The sequence below is a fragment of the Vespula pensylvanica genome, chromosome 9 (genome assembly GCF_014466175.1).
Source record: "Vespula pensylvanica isolate Volc-1 chromosome 9, ASM1446617v1, whole genome shotgun sequence".
Classification (NCBI taxonomy): Eukaryota; Metazoa; Arthropoda; class Insecta; order Hymenoptera; family Vespidae; genus Vespula; species Vespula pensylvanica.
Genome location: NC_057693.1, coordinates 2,692,637 through 2,713,796, shown reverse-complemented (window position 1 = coordinate 2,713,796; position 21,160 = coordinate 2,692,637). Strand labels below are relative to the sequence as shown.

General features: G+C 36.5%; 1 protein-coding gene across 1 annotated transcript in view; it reads left to right on the top strand.

The window, feature by feature from the left end:
- LOC122631447 (polypeptide N-acetylgalactosaminyltransferase 2) overlaps window positions 1-21,160 on the top strand; it is a 98,939-nt gene that overhangs the window by 49,404 nt on the left and 28,375 nt on the right. The window lies entirely within an intron of this gene.

The window sequence follows — 21,160 nt, the reverse complement described above, 5'->3', positions numbered from 1 at the left end:
TCTCTCTCTCTCTCTCTCTCTCTCTCTCTCTCTCTCTCTCTTTCTCGCTCTCTCGCTCTCGCTCTCACTCACTCACTCATTTATTTTATCTTTTTCGCCTTCTTTCCTTTTTACTTTTATTATTAATCATTACGTTTTCCTACGTAACACGCGTAATTACATTTACTCGACTTGCTCGTAAATTGTGGACAGGGATTTCATCGAGCAATTTGAAAAAGGTTCTGACTCTACCAGGAACCGACTCACTATCGACGGTAATTTATGCCAGACGGGGAATAAGAGAATGTGGTAAAGATGTACGGCACAGTGGTTGTCGAGACGCATTCGCCATTCGCATACTTTACATTTCACCGTGGTGCGCCTTCTAATACGATAGATTCGACGGAAACGATCGAGATTAGTGTGCACGACGTTTCTTACACTCTTCTGGTTAACATATAAACGCGTTGAAGATACGTTACTACATTACATACAAGAATTCCGGTGACTCGCATTCTTTCGTAGAAAGTAAAGCTTTATTGCGCTCGTCCGTGAACACTGTGAAAGATAATTTAATATGAGATGTCTTCTAAACATTCTACTCTCGTTCTTATTTCAATCTGAATTCACAGTATTATAGAAAGTTATTCTCGACACTTATTTATACGGCACTGAAAGAAACTAGCTATCGTGCATGTAATCTTACCCTAATGATCTTCCGTGACTTTCCATTTTCTTTGAACGATGAATCTCGACAATGAGCTAATCTACCTTTCGTGTAGAGAATGCTTACTTACTTTGTTGTAGTTTTAGATCGTAATGTTGATCGCGTCGAGAATGAATTATTAATTGTTCTCTTTTTACGCGAGAGAAGGGAAGATAAGCAGCACGTTGCGAATTATTCATCGAGTTTTCGATACTTGTCCCTTTTATGAGCGTCTCTAGCTATTTTAAGGATTACGTGTTTAATGTCGAACGTCATCAAAGTCTTATCTTATTTATCTATGTTTTTTGTTTCTTATATTTTGCTTGATGAAAGTCCTTTAATTAAAGTCCAAGAGTTTCTATGGCAATCTGCCAGTATAAAAAGATTTTATAAATAAATAACACGACCTCGATAATCTTTGAAAGATCCAATAGTATTTTATTTTCCAATACTACCTTTTTTTCGGCAAAAGTATTTCTGTTGAAAAAAGAATAAACCTACAGAGAGTTTAGAAGGAAGTTTAAAGTTTGGCGCTGTTGATGGATTTACTTTTTTTTTTTTTTATTAAAATTTTTCTTGGAAATGTATTATAAATTATGACCTAGCAGACCCTTAAAAATTTTACGTTTGGTAATTCTAATTTTCTCGTTTTCCTTGTTACACGAGCCGAGAAAAAAAAACAAAAAAGGATAAGTAGCTTAATAAAAGGCAGCCTCACCTAATTACTTTTATTTTTCACATTTTTTTTCCTTCCCCGTGTTTCCTTTGTCCGAAAAAAAAATATATATATTTTTTTCACCTTACTTCCGTCGTCTTTTTATGTTTTCTTTTACGATAGCCGCTCGACCGTTTTGTAAATTCGAGCACGTCTCAGAAGTTGCTACTCGGTGTTATCTTTTTCGTCGGTTACTTTTTAAGTTTGCCGTTTGAATCACAAGTATTTCGTTGTAACGTTTAAAGGAATTCGTTTTAAAAAGAGACAAATATTATTTTCGATAGATATTTTCGAAGTTGAATTTCAAAAGATACATATTCAATTTATCATATTAATCAAGCTAGACGGTATTGAGTGGAACGAAGTATCGTTTCATTCTAGATATCGATATTGAAACGTCGATTCGTCGGAAAAGGATAGTAAAAGGGACAAGTCATTGAAGTGGAAGGCGCGACTAGGGCGATATGTTTATTCGTAAGATCAAAGGCATGTCGTTTAGTCGCTAATTAAAAATCGATACCTTTCAAGAGCGTCCCTTTTCTTCGTTCGAAAGTCGGCTTCCCTCATTACGCTTGAATTTTTAATTAGTTCACAAGTTTTCCTTGCTTTTCCCTTTTTCTTCTTCGTCATCTGCTCGTAAAAGTTAACTGGCCATTTGAGAAAACCTCGAACGATCGACTTTTGGCTTTTGCGATCGAAAAGATTCCACAGAATTGAAACGACCGGTCACAGGATGTAATTTGATTAAAATTGAATCCTGAATTATCCGACCGACCGATGGATGCAAGCGCTTGGATGTTCAATTAACAGAATTCCTCTCGAGTCCTGACACGTAACTTTCGAGATTCTAGCACGCAAATAACTCTCTCTCGTCGTCTCGATAATACAAAATTCTTCTTTAGAACGTTTTAGTCAATTGAACGATTTTCAAATTATGTATTACACTGACAAAGATAGAGAATAGAATTTCTCGACTATTTTTCGTTTCGTTACTTCAGCTTTAATTTCGAACGAAGAATTTACACGACCTATCCCAAAGTGCATTGAACGTCGAAAAGAATTTCAGGAATTTATATAGGCCAGCGATACTTTTATGTGAGATCTATTATAACATGTGTTTTTCATTGACTCGCAGAGTTGAATTTCAAGAATTTTCTTTCTAAAACGATATCGTTTGGTATTTTTAGTCGTTGCTTAAGAATAAACGCTGGAAGATATTATCTTCAAAGTACGCATTTAGCCGAACAATTTTTCTGCTATTTTTTTAAACGGTACAAACCATTTGCAGCGCATCGATGGTTTTAGTTCGTTCATTGTTAGAGACATTGATCGACGTGCACGATTCTGCGGTATGTAACACGAATTGAAACAACATTCAGCGGTACATTCAGCTAAATTGCTCTCGCATACTCTTGTCTATACTCTCCAATGCATCCTGCCACTAATCGCAAATTGGCACAAGCATTTGCGGAAAACAATGCGTCGGCGATGAAAAATATTTATATAATTTTATTAATTTTTCTTTCTTTATTTTTTTTTTTTTATATTAAATTTTAACGACAGAATTATGCCGTAATTCGGAAGAAACATAAATTTGCAAAAAAAAAAAAAAGAAAATAAAAATCGGTTATAAATCAAATTACGAGTACGATCGATCGATTTTATCGTTCGTTCGTTTCAATTTTTATCCGCTATTCAGAATCATCGACGTTGTTAACGGGAGCAAGAAAGGGTGAAAACTATTTTAACGAAGTTATTTCATCGGGGCACGGTTCAAGCAACATGTCCTTGGTTTTGTAACACCGATCTTCAATCCATTTCTCTCTTTCTCTCTCTCTCTCTCTCTCTGCTTCTCTGATTCTCTCTCCGGTTCTCTCTCTGATTTTCGTTCTCGCTCTCGTTTTTCCTCTTCACATTCCACGATAGACAATGGCCGCATTCACGCGGCTCTGTTACGGCTTAAGCTAACCGCCGATTTTCCTCGAGGGAGAAAAAGAAGATGCACGAGGTGAAAAAAGCGAACGAATATCCTGCAGTCCGTTAAATTGCTCGCGATCCTATATTCAACGTTTGTAAAATTGCGTGGAGTATTTTTTAACGAACGAACGGATGCATCTGCGATTTAAAAAAAAAAAGAAAGAGAAGAGAGAGAGAGAGAGAAAAAGAGAATATAAACAAATATTGCTTTCGAAAGGATCGCACTTTGATCTTCTCGTTTCGAAACGATTTATTCTGTTGAATTTATACAATTCTCGTACATCACTTATGCTTGAACACTTTGAATTTTTTTTTTTTTTGTATTCCATCGTTTTTTGAAAACGTCGATCATGATTTCATTCATTGTTACATGGTGAAAATTACAGGAATGCTTTTATTTACGATTAAATAAATCGTTAAAAGTTTTTTGGTGTATCCTTTATAAATAATTTGAAGTTTTGCTCAACTTTGAAATTATTTTGACGATTTTAATTAATATTTAAATTAACGATCGCGAAGTCAAGTGAGACGGGTAGAAATAAAAAAGAAAAGAAAAAAGAATTATTATAAAGAAAAAGGATTTGATTAAATCTCGAAAGTTTCTTAATCCTCTCGGTACGTCGATGTCGGCGAACGCAAAACCGATTGTAAGCCATTGACATCGGCAAATAGGTCTGACGTTGCTTGATATACACATAGAGATTAAGCCGCGAGCGTGTATGCGTAGCGACAGTTTGATGAAGCGAAACAGATCATTTTGATCGATCGAGTGAACTGAGAGAAATTTGCACGGTTCGAACGATACATGGTAATAGTGCATCTAAACTATGCCTAAAATAGAGCAACATTGGCCCATATGAATTTCTCCAAAATCTGCGATGTTGCAGCCGAAGATAATCTGTTATTTATTTTTCAAATAAAAACTATACTATCTAGATAATAGATATATATATATATATATATATATATATATATATATACGTATGTTCGAAGAATATTCGAATATATTATTTATCATGACGTTTTTTCTAATATATTTTATGTCAAGCAACGTGTATTATAATTGAAATATATTTTAAATGAAATTAATTTTACATATGGAATCATTCCTAAATGCGTGTCAATACTTCATGGGATAAATGTATACATTAATATAGATAAAAAACATTATATGAATATAATGTCCTATATACTTTAGTTTTCGAATTTCGAGTTATGGATATCAAATATGTCTCGTGCGTCAAGACACGCTATTACATTGAGTTTGTAGATGTAACCCATGAAATATTGACATGCGTTTATAAATTACCCTATATATACAACTAATTAATATGCATAAATGTGTATGTATGTGTGTATATATGTATACATATATATAATTAAATAGAAATTCAGTAACATCGTCGTAGAGTATCGATCGATTACACGGAAGATAAAAAACAAATATGAAAGAAAGGCTGAATGTGAATGAAAAATTGTCTCTTTTCGATGATTCGGAAAAAGAGTAGACTGATAACGAAAAATAGAGAGAGAAAGAGAAGCGAAGTAGAAACAAAAGTCAGAGTTCATCGAAAACGAGATAGAAAGATAGAATAGTTCGCTTTTCATGTGCGTTTTCCGGATGCGCAACTATTCGCGGGAAAACACGCATAGCCAGGCGAAATTTTGGGCCGGTTTCTCATGTACGTCTTTTTTTTCACGTTCAGCACCCTCTCCTCCGGGTTGGGTGACGTGCATGCATCGAACGGATTATCCGGATATCGTAGCTTCTGCGCGAGCAGCTCTGATGGGATAAAAGGCACACGTTGTTATCGTAGCCCCCGTACGTTTCAGGACGCGCTCCATTTCGAACGGCCGCTTCGTTGTCTCCGATTATTTCGGAACAATCGACGTGCACGTGCACGTGCGCTTCGTCTGGCATCGCTTCGTCCTGCGAATCGAAAAAATCGACTCTTTTTATCGCGTTTTCGAATAAATCCATTCGATAGTTGCATTCGATGTTCTTTTTTCTCATGGTTTTATTTTGTTTGTATGTGTATGCTGTGTACACACATACATACATATATATATAAATACATATATGTGTGTCTGTGTGTGTGTGTGTGTGTTTGTATTTATATGTCTTCTTCGAATAAATATTTTTTAATAAAAGCTTGATCTATTCTACTTGTTTGTTATATACATTTTGTCGTTTATATATATGTATTTATATATATAAGCTTCTTGAATAATTTTTTTCAATCAAAGATTGATCTATTCTACACGTTTTATATATACACATATATGATATTTTCGAATAAATTTTTTCAGTCGAAGATTGATCTATTCTACTTGTCATATATACTATGTATGATGCATGTGTGTGTGTATGTGTATAGATATTCTCGAATAAGTTTTGTGAATCAAAGATTGATCTATTCTACTTTTTATATATAAAAAAAAAAAAAAAATAACAATAATAGAAAAGTAACAATTTCGAATGAATAAATTTTCGATAGAATTTTCTTAAGGAAGGATAAAGAATAAATCGAGAAAGGATAACGTGATCGTTGTAATTGAAAAATAATCGAGCGAAGTTTATTCCCTTAAGAAGTAGAGACTTTTAAACATTCGTTTCTCTTTCACAGTAACATATCGTATCGTGACTCGCCCCATTTCGCTCGAACCGGTCCTCCGGGCCATAGTCTTCTTCCTCGTTCACCTCGTTGTCTCCGATTATTTCGGAACAATGGCGCAACCCCTGCCGAGGCTTCTCCAACCATCCAGAGGAGAACGACCCCCACTATCGTCTCACCCCTATCGACCCCCTTGCATCAACGGCCGCGGATGCGGTAGCGCACCACCCGCTAAACGACAATGCGGACACGATCGTCGATCGGTATTCCTGGAATCCCATTTAATGCGAAAAACGTTTACAACGTAGAATGGCCTTGACTATGGTTTCGATTCATTTATGGTTTTTATCATTATACATTTTTCTTACGTTCTATTATTTTATTCTTTTCTAATTTAACACCTTATTCGATTATTTTGATTATTTCAAAAGAAAATTACTGTTAATTTTTTTTTCTTTCCTTTTTTTTCATTAGTTTTTTCGAAATCTCCCACCTTGAACTTTATTAGATTGAAAAGGAGTTCAAGAAGAAAGACAAAGGATCGAAAAGAGTCAAAGGAGAGACTCAAATTGCAGAATATGAATCGAGCATGCAACGCGAGTTTTGTCGTTCGGAAGTCGCACGTCTCTCTTTCTCTCTTTCTCTCTCTCTCTCTCTCTCTCTCTCTCTCTCTCTCTCTCTCTCTGTCACTCTTTCTCAAAGGGGACAATGAAAAATAAGAAAGAGAGAAAGAAGGAGAAAAGTCGAAGGGCTTAAGCCAAGCGTAAAAGAAGTCACATTCTTTGGTAGCAGTTTTATCGATTTCCATGTAAGAAAGTAGAAAGTTCTTGGAGGGAAAAGGATAAAATTTCTTTTTGTAAAGCTACGTGTGCTTATCAAGAAAACTTTCGTCTTCTATTTTTATCTAATAAAAAGTGATTCGTTCTTCGATTAATCGACGGATGGAAAGAGACCGAAAGTAAGTTTGAAACCGTGGTGATCCTTGAAAACACATAGGGATAAGAATATCCAAGGTAATGTTCGCTACGCTTTGAGTTTCAAAGGGCTTCGAACTAGCAAAGGAAAATGCTTACGAAGCTATTTGCTTTCTGGAAAAATGTTCGAGTCCGTGAATTCGGAGAGGAGTGCAAGAGATTTCCTTTTCGCGTACCTTTTCCAGAAATACGATGGTTTGAAAAAAGAAGATGAAGATGAAGAAGAAGAAGAAGAAGAAGAAGAAGAAGCAAAAGAACAGAAGCGACTGCATAACTCGAGACGTCGTTCTACTTTCTCTCTCTCTCTCTCTCTCTCTCTCTCTCTCTTTTTTATTCTTTTTCTTTTTTTTTTCTTTCTTTTTTTCTTACGTATTAAATCCCTTCGGCTCGTTTTACACGAGACCACTGTAAAGCTGCTTTAAAACGTTCTCTTCTAACCGATAACTCGCGAGGGCCTTCGAGGTTCGTTAAGACTTCAAAGCCATTCTCAGTTTGGGACTCGCGAATTAATGAATTTGTTCCTCGTCCACCCTATCGTCGATTCTCGAATGGAATCGACCGGATATTCCCTCTCGTTGTTCTTTTTTTCGATTGTTCACTATGTGCCTTCTTCTTTAATGAATACTTCTCTCGCTAATAAAAGAGAAAGGATTTTCGATCGATTCTCTTTTTTTTGTCTTCTTTTCTTCTGTCTCCTACGTTCAAAAGGATTTTTAATTTTTTTCTTTTATTAAAGAAGATATAAGAATAAAAATGTAATTAATAAAAGTCATTCCCTTTCAAATCGTTCTTTATTTCTAAATTTAATCGTTATATAAACGTTAATACAATTAATTCATATTTCCCGGTATGACATGAGAAACAAGAGGAGCTTTTTAATACATCCGAAGGAATTATTTCGCTAGAGTGCCTCATGAGAAGCAACCGCGGCTTAATTAATCCCTGGAGGATATCAGTGTGTACAGACGCGTAGTCGCGTGCCACTTGGAATCGTCATTTTGCGAGATAGCTTTTCCACCGTCGAATCTCTACCTTCGTTTTCTTCCACCTTTTGATTACACGTAGGGAAAATTGCTAGGATGTTTGAACTGTCTCGAGATGTTTTCTAAAACTTGTACTTATTTTGTCGTCAGATTTTCTTTTACATAAATGCTACAATTAAATTCTCAACGTTCCACGAAATAAAGTAATAAAGTTCCTTTCGGAAACGATTTCGTTTATTTTTCCAAGAAATAAATAGGAAATAATCAACGGGACTTTTTCTGTTAATTGAAAGCAATATACAACGCACGTTCTTTCAAAACTAATACCACTTTTCTCGACGTCTGCTAAAAACGATCTGTAATTAATTTCGAAGGATTCGAAAATTACATCGGTTGTCGGTTACGTCGAGATGTGTAATAAATCGATTTCGATAGATCGATCGATCGATCGACCGATTCTAGCTGGTTAATGAAGAAAAACAAACGCGTACGTTTTAAAGAGAAAAGGAGAGATTCGTTAAAAATACGTCTTCGAAAGCGTCGGCGATCGTGACAACGCGAATTCGATTAAACGTCTCAACGACGGCAATGACAACGACGACGTCGACAAGGGGGAATAGAAATTAGACGTCGTGAGTGCTAAGAAGCGACTTGTTCGATCGAAGAGGGAAAATGTCCGGCTATCACTCGATGAAATGTTCCGAAATAAATTCTTGCATTCCGATAACGTCCGGGGTGGAATCCTTCCTCCTCCCCTTTCTCTCTCTCTCTCTCTCTCTCTCTCTCTCTCTCTCTCTTTCTCATGCCAAAGTCGCATTCGATCGAAGGGAGAAGATTTGCTCGATTCGAGCTCGGTGTTCTCTCGCGAGAGGAAACGGCCGATGCCGAAGGGTAGTCGCAATAAGGGATGACATTCTCTTACGTCTGGAACAAAGGCCGAGCACACCGTGCTTTCGAAATGTCAGGAAGTTCCATTATACTCTCCAGACAGTCCAGAAGCTCTCCGTACTGGGACTCTGAGAATAGAAGGAGGGTATTTCACGATCGTTCATACAGAACAGAGAATACGTAGTACATAGCCATGCCTATACAAGGGATTCGAATTGTAGAAGGCGTTTATGTTAGTCTCGTTCCTACCCTTTGTTACCATCCCTTGTCACCTTAGTCCTTTCTAACTTTGTTCTTCTTGAATGTTCTTGATCGATCATTTGTTTTAATTGTCTTCGATCGTCTGACGAAAACAAATGACTAGATTTTAAAGAGCACTTCCCTCCCTGTCGAACACGAAGATCTTATTCTCGGGTCTAAAAGGTTCGTTTATGCTGGATCATAGCCATCGATGCTCGGTAAGTCCTATAGATCATCTCTCGACGAACCTTTTAAGTGTCGTCTTGTCGCCTAAAAGCTCCACTCCGATGCTCGATTTTCACCGACGTCCACTCCTTTGACCTCTAAAGTGATTTCTAACGAGTCAACCCTATCGCAAAGCAATTTGACGGAGATACAGAGACTCTTATTTCTCTTCTCATTCCAAAGAAGATTTAGAAATGAAAACGTTCGATTTTATTACAAGATAGCAGATGTTATTTCGAAATGTATACTTTGCATTTACATCGTCGATATTCCGAGAGAACGAGAGAACGTCGACGTTGAGATAAAAGCATGACTGCCAGAGAAGAAAAGGAGGGAAAAAGGAAAATAGAATCGCATGTCGGTAATTTATTCCGTGTAACGTGCCTCTCGCGTTGCGACTCCTGTGAAATCCAATATTTTCTCTTGAAAAGTATATCCTTTTTCCCGGCGACTTCTCTACTCCATCTACCCGAGTTTCAATTATTTCCACCCCTGCAATACTTCAGGTGTCGGTTGTGTATTAAGAAAATACCAGAGTGTGCGGACCATGAATCGAAAACGATCCTCCTTTTCCTCGACTACCTTGGATTCTACGTGCGGGCGCGGAGCTCGCATAGAAAGATCCTCGAAAAGTAGAAAACAAATGGAAGAACGGAAGGGAGATGAATGAATTTCTATTTCTTTCTTTCCTTTCCCACGTTTCCACTTTTATTTCGAGCGTAAATCACAAACGAGATGCTACAATTTATTAAAAGGTTCATGACTTTTAAATCATCAACAGAAAATAATATTTTATAGTACGCCCAAGATACCTTCGTTCTTGTTATTGCTGTATTATACATCCATGCATTTACATATATTGAAAACCATTATAGCGGGAGAGAGAGAGAGAGAGAGAGAGAGAGAGAGAGAGAGAGAACGATCTCTTTCCACTTACTTTATAATTACACTATCTCAGTATCTCAATCATAACTATGCTATGTTCTGTGAGTTATGATATGAATCAAGCAGTTTTACATAAAAAAAGACGATTATTTTTTATTTGTTTATAAAAATTGTTAAATGTACTGATATATCTAAATAACATTATAGACATTTAGTATTAACTTTTCCAGAAAACTTTATTGTAACAATTATTTATAACAAATAGTTTAAAACAAATTGTTTATAATAAATTGTTTATAATAAATTGTTAAATGTATAAGCATATCTGTATTACCACTGATATCTGCTTATTAATTTTTAGAAAAAATTATGCGGTTATGAAATCTGCGTATAACAAATTCTTCATAACTAATTATCAAATTTAAAACAAACATATGAATTACGGAGTGTTAATTTATAAGAAATCGGTTATTACGACTAATTTTTTAACAAATTGTTAATAACAAATTATTAATTAATTATTATTAACATGTTAGAAAAATAGAAAACAATTATCTCTTTAAAATAATTTTTCTTTGAAGTTTTTACGATCATTAATTTAGAAAATATTTGCACATAAATAATTGGCATTTGCAATGAACCATTGACCTATATAATTTCTTTCATAAAACGACATTGACACAGTGACGTATATAAATTCTTAGAAATCAGTTATTTTTACTACTTACTACGGTTTGCGTACGCACGTTACTATCAATAGCACGTGTTTATTAAGAATTATGAATGGGGAATTACAAAGGCATTTATCTTCGGAATAGAAAATCGTAGAGAGATGAAATAAAGAATGTTTTAAAGGGCAGAGAGTCCTCTTTTTATTTATGCACTGAGATAACATCGTTATAATAAAACTTATCGTCGATATAAAAGTATGGTTTATTTGAAATGTTAATATGAATGACAATGATAATAAATATTTCTCCAAGGATATGAAAAGAGAGACTTACTATATATTAATACATGTGTGTGTGTGTGTGTGTACATATACAGGCATACAATACATATATTCGTTCCGTATATACGTAATACGAGTTTCATTTTATGAATAAACTGAATTTATCTTCCCTAAGGAAATTAGAAAAGGTATCGTGACATCAATGCAAAAGTAGGAAAAGGTAGAAAAGGAGACAAGAAATATCCAACGAAAGAAAAGTTCGTCTTAATGTGCTGCCAGTGAAGTTAATATAAACTCGACTGGTCTAAAGCGAAGGGATGAAAATTTCGTGCATAGTGTATATGTATAAAAGCATACCTCTTCGTATCTCGAAGGACAACAATATTACATCGACTAGAGAAGGTGATGAAATATCGTCTCATCGTCAAGCACAAAGCATCTGAAGAATCCCAAGTGGAACTTATTTCGGGGCAAGTTTTCAGAATATATAATAAAAGCACGACGAATTGCTCAATAATGCATTATCCATATACACATAGTTTTATATTAACTTGTTCAATCGTGTCCAATGAATTATTTGATTTTTCCGTTGACATGGAATAAAGAAAATATTCAGTCAAGTTTTTCTCTTATATTTTTTTCAAGAAGCTTTCGAAGAAAAACTTTCTTCTTATCTCAGAAGTAGGAAAAAAAAGCTCTCGACGAAACATAGATAAAAACTCGAGTGTCGGTGACACGATGGACCTTGAGCGTTCAAGCAAAACGATTCAAACTAGAAAATTAATGAACGTACGGTGCAAAAGAAAACAGTCTCCGGCGTATGCTATTCGTCTTGAAAGTGGATTCAGGTTAACGAAGCATATTGAGAGTACAGTTTATCTTGCTCATTACCGACATAATTAGCTTAGTAGTACGCTCAAATGCACTTCGGTGTTTGTTCAAGCGTGAAATGTTCTGAAATTTGTATTCTCGCTCCAGCGGTCGAATGGATACGCTTAAAATCCATCGAAAAGCCGAGAGACCCTGTGGCTGACCTACGTTGGTCGTTGAATATTTGATAGCGTCCTGCGATACAGGAAGTGTGTTCCGTATTGGTGTACGCGAGTAAATTCGTGTCGGTGCTATCAATACCCACGATACACGTGACGAACATAACAGATCGCGTTGCACTTCAAAATCGACGTTGCATCCAATCGACTATCTGTCAAGAATTTTCTTACACTGATATTTGATATAAAAATATGATACTGCTAGTTATTATTATTAAATTATAACAATTGTATTTAAATTCGATAATTTCATTGTACGATAATTTCCTGAAACGAGCTTTCATTACAATCAATTGGATTTTATTTTAGGAAAGTTTGATTAAATGAAAAGCAACGGATATCAATGACGTTTATTCTACAATATTCTCTAGGGTAACTGATATTAACGGTGCAAGAGAGATTCGATGCTTCGACAATAATTCTCAATCACGTTCCACCCTTCCAACGATATACACCCTCGGTTAGGCGCTTACTCGTTCCCAAACGACCATTCATCCTCTAGCGACGTACTCGAGAAGGGTAGCGGTTTATTTGTCTGATAAAAGGAATGCTGAATACCTTTTTTCGAATTCGAACGAAACGAATGCCTTTTCGAGTGTGTTGAAAACTTGAGTTTGCTTGTTAATAGATTATGTATTTTCATATTTTTGAAATATTCGCAAATGTTTAAATTATAATCATGTAATCGTATATGAATATATTTTATACGGTATATATGAATGGGAACGAATACTTTCATTTAATATAATATTAGATATTCGTGCAGATCGAAGGAACTCCTTGCATATAGAATGGGACTGCTTGAATATAAAGCAGCTGTCCAGTTAAGCAAAAGACACCAGCCTACGTTATCCGACGGTCTAACTTTTTTACGAATCCTACAATTTGGTGTCAAAAGTGAGATAGAAGCAAGTGTCGCTTCACGGTTGAATATTCAGCAGCAACACAAAGAAAATTGATTAAAAAAAAAAAAAAACCGTAGTGACGAACCAACGATTAAAGCGACACGAATGATGGCTTGGGGAATTATTAGAAAAAAAGTGTTCTTAAGTGTCTCAGGACACTCAAAAAATCAGAGACGATGACAGCGACGCGAACGGTGTCTAGGGAAATTGGTAAAAAGAGAAGATGCTTAAGTGTCTGGTATTTTTGAAATTTCAACGTGTTTAGTGAAAGAAGAATATTCGAGAACGAATGTTGTTGCATAATGGCCGAATGTGAAGGTGAATAAGCACCTCCATTTAATATCAGTAGACATTCGTGAAGAGGTCGATTCAAGGAATCCTGGATAGACGTTCGAAAAGAAGAAGACCTGGATTCGAGTCCCCCGATCCAGTTTACCCGACTATCCATCTTTTTTACGAATTCTACAATTTAGTGTCAAAAATGGAATAGAAGCTACTGTCGTTACACGCTTGAATATTTTGCAGCAACACAAAAGAAAATTGATTAAAAAAAGAGAACTCATGGTGACGAACCGACGACAAGAGCAACGTAGTAGTAGCCTGGGGAATTGTTAGAGAAGAAGCTTTCCTAAGTGTCCCAAGATACTCGAAAAATCAGAGATGACGACAGCAACGTGAACGATGGTGGCTAGGGTAGTTGGAAGGGAGAGAGAGAAAATGCCTTAAGCGCCTAACACTTTTGAAATTTCAACATGTTTAATGAGAGAAGAATATTCGAGGACGAAAGTTGCTGCATAATGGTCGAGTGTGTGGTCGAACAAGTATTTTCATTTAATATAAGTAGACATTCGTGGAGAAGTTGATTGAAGGGCTCCTGGATAACTTAATTGTTAGAGTAGCCACTCAGAAAGCAGAAGATTCAGGTTTGTGCTCCCCGATTCAAATTTATCAATGATCCAACTTTTTTTACGAATCCTATATACATGTCGAAATTATCTAAAATTTTGTAACTTTTGTAATTAACGAGTACACAAATCTTATATGAGAGTACGGGTTAATGAAACGACGATAACGAACGAAAGATGTCGTGGGATGTATGAACAATTATCATAAAAATAACGTCGATCACCTCTGTAACTCTGAAAAGTATTATTTTGTAGGAGTTCAAGAGAAAATAGTTTTGCGTTTGGACGATTTTCAAGTGCCTCTTGTAACTTCTCCCTCCGATATTCTACGACTTCTTCGAGTTAACAAAAAAAAATAAATAAATTGCAAAGTTTTCCCCTTGCCTCGGTCGAAGGGTTCGTTACAACGTAGAAACTTAAGGGATTTTCTTCCGAGCGTGCAGTTAAAAAATCGCTGGAGACGTTACTGGCCTAGTTCGCAGCTAGAAAATTATGAAGAAAATGTATGAAATGCGTCAAGAAAAAGAGAAAGAGATAGATAGATAGATAGATAGATAGATAGAGAGAGAGAGAGGGAGAGAGAGAGAGAGAGAGAGAGAGAGAGAGACATATAGTACGGATAAAGAAAGTACACGATACATTATGGATGAGTAGAGTTTATTTCGAACGAACTGAATCCTTCAAAGGAGAGAAACTTCGTGTTCTAGACGAATTTACAAAAATATCCGTTGATGGACCTTTCTCGTTGATATTAAAGTGAATCCTTGTACAATTAGAAAGTTCACGGTAAAATTATAAAGTACTAGGTAGGTTGAGAAGAGTTACTTATGTTTCTCGTCGTTTGCCTTCCAAGCTACCAACGACGTACAATTTACAAAGGATTTCGCTGAGAGTTTTTACAAAGTATTATACGCTTTAGTTTTTACGGTGGATGGCACTCTTGAAGAAGACAAACGAATATAAAATTTTACTTTGTTGGTACAACGAAAGAAAAGTGTGTCTTCTTTACGTTATGACGTTACTAGTTTGTGTTTTTCGCAAGCTCTCTACCGACTTTTATGCTAGAAAATTTCGATTACGTACAATGAAGAATGGCTTCGAAAGCTTCTCATATGTAACATGTATTTTTCGTGCCGAACATAAACGATTTCATCAAAATTGATATTGTTGTCGTTTCTAGTTCAGAAAATTGTAATTCGATCCTTTTATCAATATTTAAATCGCTTATCGGTACAGTAACGAAAGCTTTAAAATAATCCCGATCGCTGTACCATCGATTTTATTGTATTTTTTATATAATCTGATAAATTACACTTATTTTACTTTTGAACGTGATCAATCGAAAAAAAAAGATCAACGAAACAGCGTGTAATTCATAGATTTATATATTTTTCGTTATCGGTACGATACATCATAACGATCGATAAACGAATGGATTATTGAAGCATTGCGACACTCTCTTTCTCTATTTATCTATTATATATCTATTTCTCACTAGGCAAATGCCATTAGTAATTTCGAGAAATGCATGCGAATATCAAGGGTGTGAAACTCATACCGGAATCAAGGACGTCCAAGGGAAGCGCCAGTTGACTTGATATCAGATGGAAAGTTACCGGATCCGGGCTTTCGCTCGAGTCCGCGTAACTACCGCAAGTACACCGGCCAAGTGTTCTCTCTCTCTCTAGTTCCTTCTCGCCTAAATTTACGTCCGATATCAAGTTCGATAACGAGAGCACCGTTCTCTTCTTCTTCTTCGTCTTCTTCTTCTTCACTTCATCCTTTAATTGCTTCTTTCGCTAATTAAGGATGCAAGAAATTACTAAGCTTAATCATTTTCTAATTAATATACGACTAGGGAAATGTTTAATTTAAATCTTTTTGGAGATGAAATATAAGTGAGACAAGGAGAGAAGAGAATAGATACAATGGATGCATTCGAGAGGTCGAATGCAAATCAAATCGAAGGAAGGTATTGAGGAGGAAGCATTGCATATGATCGATTCAACGATACATGTTCGGCCGCACCTGGGACATTCGGAGAGAACATTTCTCCGCAGTCTCTGTTCCTTCGATAGACGACCGCGTACTGTTTGCGGAACACGAATAGACCTCCTGTACCTATGTACCTTTCTGTCCCTATTCCTATACAGTTCATGTATTTCGAGAAGATCTCTAATGAACGTCGAGCTATCGTCTAATATTCTCCATGGTTCCTTATCGTTAGTGATTGGAGCGACGATTCAACCACATCTCTCTCTCCCTCTCTCTCTCTCTCTCTCTCTCTCTCTCTCTCTCTCTCTCTCCCTCTCTCTCTTTAAACATTGGAAATCTCTCGAAACGAAAAGATGAAACATTTCTAGGATATCAAAGAAACTGGCATTTCGCCCAACATACATTCAATCAATTCAAACACGAACCTTGCAATTGCTAGAACTCAGGAGGATGTTTACTTACTTAAGTATAATTTTTTTCTCCAACTGATGCGAATCTCTGCGAAAATAAGAAAAAGGAGAAAGAGAGAAGAAAGAGGAAAAAAGAAAAGAGGGAAAGGGCTAGATCCATTTTCGTGCAGGATAAAGCGGAACGTGGCGTCAGACTTTTTTACCACGTTATAGACTTTTCAGAAAAGGGGAGAAACGCTCGCGTTTCTGTAGTTACCTACTCGAAAACGTTTCGACGATTCTCGCGGAAAGAAACGCTTCGGGCGTACTCTCGATTCGTGAAGAACATTTTTGTTTCTCTTATTTGCGAACGGGAAAGCGGATTTCCCTGTACTTTAAACGGTGACTTTTACTCCAAAGAATTTTCAAACTTTCGCTTTATGTTACCGTAAAGCGAAAGGGATGAAATTGTAAATTGAAAAGATTCACTTCGTGTTAGAATCTAAGAGATCATCTAGGTGAATAAACAGTCATGGGATAGAAACGAGCTATCACGACGAATTCCGAAAATTTTCACGAGGAAAATCTCGTCTTCCCAAGAGAAACGAGGAAAGCTTGATATAGTCTGACATGACGAAGACGCTTTCCTATCCAGTTTCATCGCCAAAACTGTCGAGATTCTTGATTGAAAGGATCGCAAGCACAAGAAAGATCGTAAGAAAAGATCTAGAAGCGAAACGAGTCTTCCCAAATACCTTCGATTTTCGATACGTGCGATATTCATCTTTCCTTCCTTCCTTCCGTTTTATCTTTTTTTTTTTTATTATCTCGTCTCGATGACGGTCGTTCTCGGTTCTCTCGGCGTTCGTATTAGAATCTCATGTCTCGCGTGAAGCTTGATAGCACGAAATATTCGTGCAAAAATATTCATAGGGAAGAATTTTTTTTTTTATTTTTGAAGAAAGGAAAAAGAAAGGAAAAGGAAGAAAAAAAGGAAGAAAAAGAAAAGACAACGATCTCTCATCCCGTAGAGATTAAAATCGTCTCTCGTGCTTAGTCTTTGGTAGTAATCTCTATCCATCAAAATCAATCTATCCTTCGAGCACACTTAACGACGAGTATTTTAGCTCGATAAGGGTTGTCATTCGATCCTCCGACAACTCGAAGGAAGGAACCCTCTTTCGGTAACTGATTCTAAGAGTAACGCTGTCGTTCATCCCATTTATTTTCAAGGAGAGCATCGTCATTAACGTTACCTCATAAGCTGCGAGTGCATCGAGACCATTTCCAAGAGGATTTCAAGTTGATGCTTCGCTATTCTCCTCGAGGAAGATCCTCGATAATCCTTTCTGATGAATCTTCTATCGAAGAGAGTAACCTCTCTTTGGATCCAACTTGCCAAAGACGTTCATGGCAGGCGCAACCTAGAAATTATCTTCCCGGGAGGAGATCCTTTTCTTTTTAGACGAGAAGAACGTTTAGCTCGACTCCGTTGGTCGATCGAGTGAAAGAGATTTGTTAGACTTACTTGTGATCCGAGTAACGAACGAAGACACGAGTTTAGCAAGAGTATCGTCGTTTGACGAGAGTAGGGTCGTCGTAGGAGTCGAACGTCCTCCTCGTTTTTCTTCCGTCGTTTCTGACAAATGAAACTTGGAAAAAAAGTGATAGTACGTTCGAGGAAAGTTCGATGCATTGTAACCGTAAAGGAAGAAGCGTTTGAAAGAAACGTTTTGACGATAAATTTACATTAGATGAGCCATGGAAAAGACACGAAAAAGTTCTCCTAGTTTCAATCTTTTTATCCTTCGTCGTTCGTCTTGTTTCTTTAACATTATTCGAGTAAATATCCTTCGAAACTTTATCTCGTGCAAATGAAAAGAAAATAGACTTCTTCTAACGAGAACCAATTCGATCCACTCGACGAAATTTCTACTTTCTCGGCTGGTTGATGCCAGAATTGCAGATTGACGTTGGCAAAAGGATATGGAGCGAATGATCCAACTTGGTTTTTTCAAAAAAGAAGAAACGACTAGGTTCTCGTCCAAGTCGGCAGACGTGCTATCAGACATCGATGTCTCCGACATCAAGTAGACAACGCTTCTCGTTTCGAAAGGACTCAAGTTTTACTGGAAGATGCTGGCAAAAAGCCTTCTATATATACATACATACATACATATATATATACATGTATCTATATATACGTACATACATACACGTATGTATTCGTATACGCGTAAATATTTATTCACAGACGTTTCGCATTTGATCGTAAAGCCAAAGTATAAATGAAGAGTTTAAAAATATCTTTTGAAAAAGTTGTTTGAAGAATACATTGATCATAGAATAATTGAACGTTAGTTAGATAGGTGCAAGTTTAAGACATCGTTCAAAAGCAGACGGTCTCTACGGATAGGTTTCAATGGAGCAGAGTCTCTCTGGCAAGGGAAGTAAATGCTGAGCCCGGCATCGCTCGGCATTGCGAACTCTCTGCAGGATCGAACGAGCACTCCGCTATTGTTGCCGGTTAATTAAGGGAATTGCTGAAAGATTAAGGAGCTGCCTCTTCTTATAATCCGTACTCCAAACTTCCTCCTTCTCTACTCTAAGACCAACTCCCTTTATCCTATCTATTTACTCTATGTTTCTCTTTCTCTCTCTTTCTATATTTTTCTTTCATTCCATTACTCTCGATCGAAGGGCTCATTGTGTCATTCTGTGATTATCGAGAATCTTGCGTATCTCTTTCTAATCGTTTATATACTAAAATCTTCTTTACAGAAAAGAAGCAACAATTTTTCAAGATGTAACAGAGCTAAATAAATTCAAGATAAAATTATATCATATATAATTCAAGATAAATATTAAATCAGTAACGAAACATGATTCAATGGTCGCAATATGTAATTGCGGCGAACCATAAAGAGAGTGACGAAGGACGAACTGACCGTTAACCGCAAGAATCCTCTGTACACAGGACTGGTCACTCGTCGGAGCTAGAGTTAGGGTCCTTTAGCTAATTGCTTTCGCATGAGCGAGCGATTTAGTTTCACGATCGAACCCTTTCAGCCATTATCTTCGTCAACGGTCGTTCGTCGAAACCATAATAATGGGGGCATTGATCAACCGAACTATTACGGACATCTAGAAAGGACGTTGCTCTTTTGCTCAATCGAATAAATTTAAGAAATGGACGATGAAATTTTCTAAAGGATTTTTTTCGTTGGATTTTTCCTTTTAAATTCACGACTCTAATTCGTCCTTTAATTCTCGTCTTGTTTATAGCAATTTCTTTTCTCATTTCTTGGGCAGGAAGAAATTCGAAAAAGCACATATAGTTATTACATGCAAATTGAATCAGCGGTAAACTGAAATCAAATGTATCTTTTCGTTCTAAGAATTTGAAATTCTTATAGTCTCAATAAATGAAGAAAAATCGAGTAGAAATCTCGCGTAGAAATAATGAATACCGTGATAACAAAATTGTCCAGCATCGATTGAAATTAATTAAAACGTTTTTATAAACGAAAATCCTTAACTCCGTATCAGAATAACTCACAGTATAATCATTAGCGAGTAAAGGATTGGTAACTAGGCTGAAGCTATACCAAGCTAGTGGAAGTTCTAGGCCCAAGTTTTAGTCGATCGATAAGCGATAACCGTGGAAGGCGATGCGCGTAGCACTCGGATACGTTGTCGAATTATCTCAATTAACGTCGTTAGCCGACCGATGCGAACCGACGAATCCGACAACAGCCAGCTGCACGAAATTGCACTCTGCTGTAACGAGGCGCAAACACGAAAGCGTCGTCGCGCGACAACGACGAATTAATGCACGCTCAAGACCGCGGCGTACTTAATCGAGCGTACACACTATTCTCCTTTAGCTAGCACAAGGGCCTTCACGTCGCGCTAATAAATATTACTACTTTCAACAAGATCGTAGAACATTAATGAAGCGAAACTCTACAGACGTTTGCCGTCTAATCGCTCTTTCATCGTTATATTACGAGTAAATGTAACTTTAGATCGTTTATACTAAAGCCGATAATTCACCGCTCGTTCCAATAATTATCTAATGTTACGAGAAAGAAAATCGATACTTGTCAATTCCAAATTTCTCTATTTTAACTTTATTTTTAACGTAAATAGTATATCGAAACGTAAATCATAATAACTGTAATCAAAACGACATCGAGTTTAATTTTATTTTACAATCGTTTATACGCGCAAAAAGATTAACGAAATAATCAAATGATTACGAAAATTAAGTCGTAAAATTATCAAAGATAATAATACCTCATTTTTATTAACCTTTTTAATAGAACGTAAACAGATATAACATAGATGGATAATTAAAAAAAAAAAAATCGCAAAAAAAGTTGTCGTAAAAATGTTAATAATCGAGATAACTAGGTAGAAAGTCTTTCGTTTTCGTCGTTGTATCGTTTTATCGGTAGGATGATCATCGACACGGTGCAAAGTTTTACAAGCGAGGCTAGCATAATTTTCTCGATATAACGAAAGCTCTTGAGAAATATAAGATTTGGAGTTCTTGCTTCTACGAGCGACGAAGAATCATCGGCTCGTCCGAAGTTTCGTTGGCTCTCAAAGTTTATCGAGTTTTATCCAGCAGAGCGCTCTCCGATTCGAATGTCACGTGGAACCGGATGCAACAGCTTGCCGCGCACAGTTGGACCGGCTGCGCTTCCGATTTAATACGATTCCTGGACCGTGAATAAATATTTCATCACAGCCAAGTTATTTCACACTTCGTT